At 33.7% G+C, this 11178-nt stretch overlaps 1 long non-coding RNA gene across 1 annotated transcript; it reads left to right on the forward strand.

The window, feature by feature from the left end:
* Positions 1-1184: 1184 nt before the first annotated feature.
* Positions 1185-6365, forward strand: LOC148603209 (uncharacterized). Its single transcript, XR_015916744.1, has 3 exons — positions 1185-1402; positions 2697-3048; positions 4166-6365. It is a non-coding gene; the product is annotated as an uncharacterized LOC148603209 (long non-coding RNA).
* The last annotated feature ends 4813 nt before the right edge of the window (positions 6366-11178 follow it).

An 11178-nucleotide genomic window follows, 5' to 3' on the forward strand; every position in this document is an offset into this window, starting at 1 on the left:
TATATTTATCTTACCTTATTTACTCAACAAAGGTGTCGTATATAAACTATTTATAATTAAAATTCAAATTTGTAGTATATACAATTCACTATAAGTACGTACATGATCGGAGTACCATGAGCACGAATAATATCAACGAGATGCGAAGCAATTTCATACCTTATACATGTACGTAATGCTATTTTTAATCATATGTTAAAATAATGTATATTATTGAAAAAGGAATATTTAACCATGAAAATCCATATTCAAACTTATTGTTAGCAGTTTGTGTAATACTGTGTCCTACCTCGTCTCCACTTGCAAGACCATTGCTATAGAATTTCATAAAAACAGAAGTTATATACATGCAATAAAATCTGAAACCTAAATAAAACTTTTATAAATCGATCATGTCAACAAACTGATATTTGTAACCCACTAAACACGATACTGTTATCATGGTTATGTGTATAGGTCTCAGTGTTTACGGGATCGTGTCAACGCTCTCAGTCTTTAAAAAATATCAGACCGAAAGTGGTTCAAACATGTCCAAACCAACCAAGTTCGTTTTCATTTACTATGTGTACAGACCATACAACCAGTCTTAGTTGTTCATTCAGTTGTTACGCTGTTGAGGTGGCGCTAAGCAAAAGTTATCGTTCTTGATTTGGTTGATTTTTAGGGGAGATGAATGTATGTAATATATATTCGTATGAGAAAGGACTACAGTGGTGTAAAATATATGGCATTTGTAGATCGAAAAAGCATCGTTTGTTTGTTTGTTTGTTTGTTAGTTTTTTCCCACATCATGAATTTTTGGCAGAATCCGAATTTTTAGTAGTTATAATGTTCAAACTGGTATACAAAGAAATACGAGTACAAACGTGATTTATTGACAGACTAAAGAACAGCGTAAAAAAGTGGAAAATGTAGACTGACAGCAAACGCAAGAATGTCGCAATATTTAGATTTGATTACTCCATCCTTTAAACTAGAACAATTAATGCCTTTTATTCCCAACTAGTGCAGCCCACAGGAAAGCGCATCACAAACATATTAATCGTAGAGATATCCACACAGTGTAAACAAAAATAGTAATAATAATTAAAATATTACCGGTTATATCAATATAAAGTTTAATCTCATAAATGATTACATGGTTTATTCATTGATTGATTATGGTTTTACGTCATATGGTAGTCATAGCTAAATGTGTCTGACCGAAGGATATGTCAGAAAAAATTATTTGGTCGGATAGAAATTTTCACATTTTCTTGTTCAACATGTGAGAAAAGTCAAAATATTCTATATGCAGTCGGTCAGTCAGACCAAAATCTATATCGCCAAGTCTGCTATGGCATTTTATGACGGAAACGTGTGACCAATCGAAACAGACACTGCTTTGCTCCAGACAGACACGGTGAGCCGGATTTTTATTGTGTTATACTATAAGTACTAGTACTATGCCTTTACAAATAGATATGCTATAAAATTGATTTGTATGGATAGATAGTTCATTATTACATACATGTAATGGCAATTTTCTTTTTGATCCTTGTTTATGCAGAGTAAGTTTAGTATTACATTTCTCCCACAATGTAAAAAGTACCAATAAAGATGTGTCTACATACAACGCCCGTTTAATTGTATTTCTTCGAATACATTTCCTAAAATAGTTTCAAGATCCGGTAATGTGGTAAATCTTCCCTGTGTGTTAAGGTTTAGATCACTATCGAAAATACTGATTAATGAGCAAACCGCCTATCAGGTTGCCACCCTCGCCTATCAGGTTGCCACCCTCGCCTATCAGGTTGCCACCCTCGTCTATCAGGTTGTTTACCTCGTCAATCAGGTTGTTTTTCTCGTCTTTCAGGTTGCCTACCTCGTCTATCATGCAGATTGCCTACCTCATTTATCAGATTGCCTATATCGTCTATCAGGTTGCATACCTCGTCTATCAGGTTGTTTTCCTCGTCTTTCAGGTTGCCTACCTCGTCTATTAGGTTGCTAACCTGGTCTATCAGGTTGCCTACCTCGTCTATCAGATTGCCTATATCGTCTATCAGGTTGCATACCTCGTCTATCAGATTGCCTATATCGTCTATCAAGTTGCCTATATCGTCTATCAGATTGCCTACCTCGTCTATCAGGTTGCATACCTCGTCTATCGGGTTGTCTACCTCGTCTATCAGATTGCCTACCTTGTCTATCAGGTTGCTTACCTCATCTATCTGGTTGCCCACCTCTTTAACCATGTAACTTAGACTTTTTAAAATCCAGCATAGACTTATTTTTATAAACTGAATCTTAAGTTAACCGCAAATCTGTTTACACTAACTAAATGTTTTGAGTTTCATTGACAAAAAAAACGTATGTTTTTTTTTTATTGTTTTTAAATTTTCATATATTAATATGAGGCTAATTTGTCCAATAGTGTTCTTGTTTAGATACACAATTAATGCATTTTGTTAGTGGTGTCATGGGCGGCTCCAAAAGAGGGGTAAAAAAAACTAAGTCTAAGTTGATTATATAAGACAAAAACTGGAAATCCAGTCAGGTTAGTCAGGGCTTCTTTGTACGGTATCAAAATTATTATTTTGATTTATATTTTACATTATTAACGAAGAACAGACCGCTCTGACTAAATTCTCAATGTGAACCAAAGAGCCCTGAACTTTATAGTTATATGATAATAATTGGATAACTTATTATAGTTGGCATTAGAAGGGATACCGTCAGACCAACGTGTCCATTTTGAAAGCAGTACTGCACACAAAAGCAGAGATGGGACAGAGCATTTTAAAGAACTTCCAAATAGTCCTGGACCAGAAACAATGGCTGACATACAACCAGCTCTAAATCACTTTGATATCGACTGCTCCACGTACACCATCAATAGAAGAAATCATTAAAGCAATTAAGACTTCAGAAATGGCAAATCTCCATGGCCAGACATGGTACCAGCAAGAGGCATTAAAACAGGCCCTTAAACACCATCTAAAATTCCCCAACTCGTCTAGCTTTACAAAATGGGAGATGGATAAATTACCACAAAACAGAAAAAAGGTAACATTATTACACTCCCCCAAAAAAGAGACTTGAGCCAATGCAAAAACTACAGTCTCTAAATCCCAGTAAAAGTCCTTAACAGAATCATATAGCATGGACCGTATTAAAACAACAGTGGGTCAAAACTTCGAGACCAACTCGCAGGGTTTAGAATAGAAAGATCATGTATTTACCACTTTGCGCATGATGATAGAACAAACAAATCACATTACGTCAATTATATAAACTTTAAAAAGCTTTTGATAGACTTGATAAAGAGACCCTATGGAAACATCTAGAACACTTTGGAATACCATAAAAATGGAATCCAGTGGCATCTCATGAACCAACTCGATGACCTGCTGATTATATTGCTCTCATATCCCACACTCAAGAACAAATACAAAAAAGACATCAATTCTAGCTAAAACAACAACAAAGACAAGACTCCGTTTCAACAAAGAGTAAAGAATGAAAAGTTATGAGAATCAATACATAAAACATAAGCACCATAAAATAGATAATACCCAGCTTTTTTTCATCTTTTATCAATTTTATATATTGTCGGGATTTTATATTTCATCCTTACATCAACTGACAAAGATGTACATGTTTAAAGATAAGTTAACTTATATTGTCTGACAATTTTAACTTATACTGTCTGACAATGTTAACATACACTGTCTGACAATATTAACTTATAACTATCAATACTGACAATATTGGTTTTAAATTTATTATGATATGAAATATATATGAATATAGATAAATATATTCACATTCATTTACTGTACACTTTCATATACTTTTTCATTCAACGTTTACATGCTGTACCTAATTAAAAAAATGCTAATATGTATGCTCAACAAATTCCGTAGCATAAAAAGTAAAAGATGTTACTGAAACACAGTATGTAAGGGAACCCAAAATTTTTCATGAGCAAATACTTTATTATTCTTATTAGCAATAAAACTCACAAGATTCGGTATGCATTTAATCTTGATTTCAAGCTTTGGTAATACAAATGTACTAGAGTCTTGATCATAGTAATATTTCTCATTTATTCTACTTTCTGTGTTGCCAGCTTTTTAAAAATGCCGAAGCTTCTTTTAGTATTTTCTTTTTTTTTCCATAGTTAATATCTGTCGTCGAATAAAGACCTAAAGTTCTGAGAATTAATACATAAACATTAACGTCATAGAAGTTAATAATACACAACTTGACAATGCCTTCACAAACACGTGTCTGAGAAATATCCGTCAATGTGGTGCCCAAATGAAATCACTAATGAACGTTTTTGTGAGAGAACAAATAAAATATCAATCATGCAAAAAGTAAGGTTGAAGAAATAGTAATGGCCAGGGCATACACATCGCAAAGGCAGAAATAACAGTAATGGCCAGGGCATACACATCGCAAAGGCAGAAATAACAGTAATGGCGTTGCATACACATCGAAAAGGCAGAAATAACAGTAATGGCATTGCATACACATCGCAAAGGCAGAAATAACATCACCTGTCGAGCCATACAATGGACACCTTAACTAAAATGATACACTAATAAAGAGTACTTAAAATGAAATGAATGAAAGTGGATACAACTGGAACAATGTACGCCAACTATCAAAGACTTGAGTGAGGTGAGATGGAGAGGACTTGTCAGTGACCTATGTGGAGTAAACAAGTAAATCAGTACAAACATGACAGTAACTGCTACATGTAATACATTTAGTTGGGTGCAGGCTCCAGCGCCTCAAAACTTGAAAGAAATTACTTAAGTCTGTTTGTGACGTCATAAATTCCAACGACTTTGATTGATGTTACCATGGAAGTTAAGAATTCTCTCAGACTTAAGTATTTATCAACTTTTGTGACATCTGGACCAGATTTCCGATCAATTTATACTAATTCTGAGAGCGTACACTATTGTCGAAACTAGTTCAAATAGGATTATGATTTGATATCCTAATCGCTCTTCTGGTAATTTTTGATTATGAAATATTTCCTTGTACAATGTATCACCATATAGATTAAAGTAGTGAACAACAACATAGGAGCTGATGTTTATACTTCACTGGATATGGTTTGAAAGGAAAGATTATTACGTTTTACAACCTTGCGCTATGTGGTTTCACATCATTACATAACATTGAAAGTGATATATACATGTTCGTATATGTACAAAGATAAAGCTGATGAAATAAGTCTTCTTTGACCTACATAAGCAGGTAATAGTACAATAAACAAGATACAATAAAAAAGAAAATGAAATCGGCCAGGAGCGACAAACAAAAAGATAACTAGACTATGACATCAACTTTATAAATACTACTGTCATAAACATAAACAACGTTTTAAAGTAATATATACATTTAAAAAGAAGGCTTTTAAAAGTTAATAAAAATCTAGTAGATACAGTAGTGATTGCAAGATTGAGTACAAATATCTATATAGTTATTACTTATAATATGACAAACTAATGGTAAGTAAAAGAACCAGAACTTTAATTTATCGGTCACGAATCAGCATATATACGTCGTCAAAATAAGTAAACATCGGAAGATCGAAGATCAGTAACGACATAAGGAGAGTGTGATGAAATGACCAGAAATAGACGTTGTCAATGGGTTGAGACCCTGTTTGTCAGTACTCAATTGGGCGTTTTGGGCATGACCTAAGTCGGACGTGTTGATAAACGGATAATATACATTGGCTGTAATGACGATTTGATATAAACAATGCAAGGATGTAGGAATATAGAGGTAAAAAAAACAACACGTAAATACATGTAAATGAATAAACAAAAGCAACCATAGGAACGAGCAAAATAACACTCTTAATTTCATGAAGATTATAAGTACAAACAAAACATACAGGAAGTCTACAAGAAAAGAAAAAAAAACAAAACAAAAAACAAAACCAAAACAAAACAAAACAAAACAAAGCAAAACAAACAAACAAACTAACGAACGAACGAATGAATAAACAAAACTAATTACCAAAAGAAAATTGATAAGCTAATATCTATATGCGAACTAACCAACTTTGGGGCAGTTTATGACGCACAAACCGTCCAAAGTTGGTTTTGCGAGCGTTACTGTTAAATTTAATTTCTAATCTGTTAAGTTCAAAAAGTAACTTAAGAGTTGCTCCTTCATCAAAGCCTCATTTAGTTCTATTTGTACTGCGGATTGCGAGCTGATCGACGTTATTGGCGGTACAGCACGGGGCGCCGAATGGAACCTGTTTTTTTTGTAATCAAAATCAATTTTGTGTACACAAAATTGAATTCCGTCCTAACAAAATCATTTTTTGTGGTACAAAACTATGTTATACAGACTTGTTTTATGATCACTTCAATTTTGTAATGACAAAATTCATTTTTGTCATGACAAAATTAAATTTTGTCAAATAGGTATGCAAATATTAATTAAACTGACATTTGTTTCCTGATATTGAAATCAAATAACAAAATTCAATTTCGTGTCACAAAAGTCAATTGTGTGCCACAAAAATAAATTTTGTGAGACAAAATAAATTTTGTGTCACAAAAGTCTATTTGGTGTCACAATAGCCAATTGTGTAAGCAAATTAGTTATCCAGAGGATTCTGTAAACTAATTTTCATACAAAATTGACTTTTGTGGCACAAAATTGAATTTTGCGACACAAAATTGCATACAAAATTGACTTTTGTTACCCAATATTCAAATTAGGTAACAAAAGTAAAGTCTGTGATACGAAAATGAAACTTTTGTCCACTGAAAGATTACTTTGAACTAATTTTTGTTGAACAAAATTCACTTTTGCCTGTACAAAATTGAATTCTGAGTACAAAACCACAATAGTTCCATGATTCGGCGCCCCGTAGTAGAGAACCAAGTTGGTTTGTTAAAAATAAACGAGAAATAAACAATCAACTTAAATTATTTTAGGAATGTTTCTATTTGTTTTTGACAGGTTATACGAAATAACCTGGTTTGCGGCAGTATAGCGGTTTATAAAAATGATACGCTCCCGTAGGGAGCTTTTATGGTTGTATTATCAACTTGATTCAGTATCCTTATGGCGAGAAAAAGCATCAATATCCGGTTTGTACCTGCATTTTCAGGAGCTGAAAATCTAACCGGCGATGCCCATATGAGGAAGTGGTTTTCGAAGGAAAAAGTTTGAACAGTTGCAGGGGATGAAATAAAAATTTCAGATATTTTGCGGGAAATTTGATATTTTCAAACCTGATTTTATGAACTTTTTTGCAAATTTTCGCATATTTTTGCATGGTTTCTGTGGTAACCCTATATGCTGTGGGTAATTTTTTTCCAGAAATTTTTTACTGCATCCTGAAGGCCTTGGCTTGAGCTATTTCTAGATATATAGATTTACAGATGGTTGACAATTTTTTAAAGTGATAAATGTTACAAAGCATCAGACTACAAGACCAAAATTAGGCGGTTCTACAACACTGTGGAGTGCTGGCAAAACGAAACGAAAATAATCGATAAAAGAAAGAATTGAAACGAAACAATTCGATAAAATGAATCAAATCGTTATAAAAACATAACTGAACTATACTAAACGAAACAGAATGCAGCGAAGCTAAATACAATAAAAGAAATCTTTTAAGACGTTTCGCAAATTTTAAGAACGATAATGTTAACCAGTGCCGGACGATTCAAACCAAAGACATTTCGGACCACGAAAACCAATAATCCTTTATGAATGCCGGACATTTCGGCCAATAGACATATCAGACCATGACAATTAGTACAATGCTTTAGGGCAAATATATATCATTACAAAATTTACCATACTTGAAGATATAACATATCAAATAAGAGCTGACAAAAAATTTGTTTTTATTAATTTTTCTTCGGGAGCGTTAAAAGGTTTCACCTTCATCATATTAAACTGGACCAACCAGATTATTGAGTATAACCTAACATTCCTTATAATTTTTAAATTAAAATTTCTAATGTATGACAGTCAAAATATCATAGGATTAATCTGTAGTCAAAATGTTACTTTGTTTTGAATCGTAGAGTGCCGACCAGTCGACGTCATAATGACATCATAGTTACAAGCTAGGTTATACAAAATAACCTGTCGTGTGGTCCTTTTCACAAAAAATCGTAGTGTAAAATTAGTCGTAAGTTGTGACGTTACAATACTTTGATTTACAATGACGTTATAACTTACGACTAATTTTACACTTACGATTTTTTGTGAAAAGAGCTGGTTTGCTAAAAGAGCCCCAATCAAACAGAAAGCTTGACCAATGTAACAAATCACATTAAATTATAGCAAATGAAATTTTTATACCAAATGTTAAGAGAAATTTGCCATCAAGGAGGTTGTATACATTGAAAGTTATATACAGAGTGGTATCCTTCAAAGGGCGGATTAAGACACTTTAGAAAGGAAGGGTGCCAGCCGAAGTTCCTCAGAAAAAGGGGGTGCTAGGTTATTATTTACCATTTTATGTCAATTTTACACATTGAAATGACATTGTTTTTAATAAAAAGGAGGAGATGCCAACCCCGTGCTCCCTGCATGGATCCCCCACTAGCTTCTATGTATTCTAGTATCGTTAACCTACACAGACCAGTATCAGGCTACCCCTATTATAACCCTATACATTTTTTACCTCAAAATCTTTGTTTAAATATATGTCATAACAGATATACATCTAGACATTTTTGACATGCCAAAAACTAAACTGTGTCACGTAAAACAAAGGTAGACCACCGTGATTAGCTCTGCTTCTATTGAAAATTCTCCTCACGCAAAGGTCTTTACTGATTTACAAACGTATGCGTGTACATATCTTGACCCAAAAGAGCTCATGAATTCATTTTATATATTTAGACATGAGTAAGGCCTTAAGAGAAACACTTTAAACATTGTAACAGAAAACAGAAGCTATAAATGTATGTTGTTTCTTTGTGTTCTAACACACACTAATGTGTTGCGCGTTGTTGCAGTTTTATATACAGTGTACAGGACGAAAAGTGAATCTCGAAACAGTAATACGAAACCCATGATCTTACTTTCGAGTTTCGACAAAAAAATCTACCAAAAGGAAATTACAAAATAAATTTTCACGGAATCCCCACAATTTGGGGGAAAATACTCAAAAAGTACGTATACGAAACGATTAAACTGTGAGCAAGTGACAAATTTTGTATCACTTATAAAATACCGATTGAATAAAAGGTCTGATTCAACAGGAAGGTTCGTTGTATGATCAAAATAATCAAGTAGAAACACTATAATTTTAACAAAACGAAGAATATCTATTTATAACTTAGGGAAGTTAAATTGGCAACTCATCATTGTGAGCATTGTAGTGTCGCATCAAAAGAAATAATGACATTTTCTATTAATAGACTTCTGAAGATGGTCATATGTCAAACTTGTAGTATGACCATCATGGGACTCTTATTTAAAACTCTCAAGAATTACTTCCTTCATATATACATTGTAACAACGAAACAAATTACAGAGTTCGTAGTTTCCTTTCCTTGTATTTAGAAAATACTTACGAAACTTTCAGTAATTAAAATATCTAAGAAAACAGTCCCAAATCGAAGTCAATATGCACCTAAAGTAACACGGTCACTTAATTGATTTTTGTTTGTTTATTAATATCAAAACCAATTTAACATATTGCCAGAAAGTCAACTTCGTAATCAGGGGCGAGGAAAAGGAGGGGTGAAAACGTGGGTTCCATGGAAAAAGGGGGGTGTAAGAACATTTTTTTGTCAATTTCACACATCAAGTTGGTATATTTTCCAATAAAAAGGAGGGGTGCCAACCCCCTGCACTCAACTAGATCTACCACTGATAATCTCAATCAATGTACTATAGTTAAGAACTTTCATTTTATCGACGTATACATGTATGTGATAGAACTGAAAATTCTCAACTATAGTACATAGCACATGGTTTTAGTACCCGTCCTTTTTATTGGAAAATTGGTCACATTCTCATACGAAAAATTAACAAAAAATGTCTAGGTTTGGCAGAGAACACGAACGAGATAAACCAGTAAGGTCGGACTAAAACCGTGTATAAGTTACACCTATAAGATTGGACTAAGAACATGCATCAGGTACGCCTGTAAGGTTGGACGGAGCGCGGTTTAGATAAACCGGTAACTGGGCGCACTTCTTGTAGACAACCATTTCTAATATGCCAGTAAGGCTGAACTGGGAGCTTAAAACGGGTACGGTGGTAAGGTTTGTTCAGTGGGAAGCAGGACGCTTCAGGTCAGGTTTGTGTCCTCTGTTTTTCATAAACACCAATCGAGATATATCAAATAATGGTAAAACTGTATATCAATACATATTCCGGCTTTCACGTCCTAATTCTATTTTATAGAATACAAGCTTTAACGTATTAATCTTTATACAAAAAGTAAGTCACACGCAGTTTAAAAGGAGCTGGGGATACAAATTATGTCCTCAATACTAGAGCTAATGCCGAGGTCAATCCTCCTTTGATGGAAACCAATTAATATTACAAGGGCATTACCAGTATCAGATAGTTTCACAACAAATCAACACGTGCAAGGTGACAAATGATTTCGTAGCTACAACATAACATCACAACCAGAGTACTCTAATGAAAAGTCCAATTTCAGAACAGTTGTCTCTTCGGTGATGTTACTTAATAGTTCCCACAATGGTTCAGTGAGATTCATCAAGTGGTTAAGAATGCAAAAGTTACCCAGATAGACCGACTAGTTATTCAACGCATCCGAGACTAAAAGTTTCCGTTTTGACGACTCTTTGAGACATTTTGCGGAAGATACTGCTGATTTTTCAAAAGTTTACGGCTGAACTTTTCAAAGGAGAAGGTTTTTTTTCTTAACACATCAGTCAATTTGTCTGGTAACATTTGCATTTAAGCAAAGCAAAACTTATCAACCCTAAATTGATAGATGCACATGTTTGTACTGCCATTAAAAAAAAAGATCTACGAAATTATAACCTACCTGTATCACTTTAACTGTAATTTTAAAAACATGAGATTGGTGGTATTATTTTTGTACAATTCAAAAAGTTGTCCGGAATTCCTGTTAATTCGCTCATTCAGCTATGTTTACCCTTTGTACGATAACACTTTGAATATTAAAGGAAAAATTGA

Source organism: Perna viridis, chromosome 11 (genome assembly GCF_037379345.1).
Source record: "Perna viridis isolate PV_CMFRI_1.1 ecotype Kerala chromosome 11, ASM3737934v1, whole genome shotgun sequence".
Classification (NCBI taxonomy): domain Eukaryota; kingdom Metazoa; phylum Mollusca; class Bivalvia; order Mytilida; family Mytilidae; genus Perna; species Perna viridis.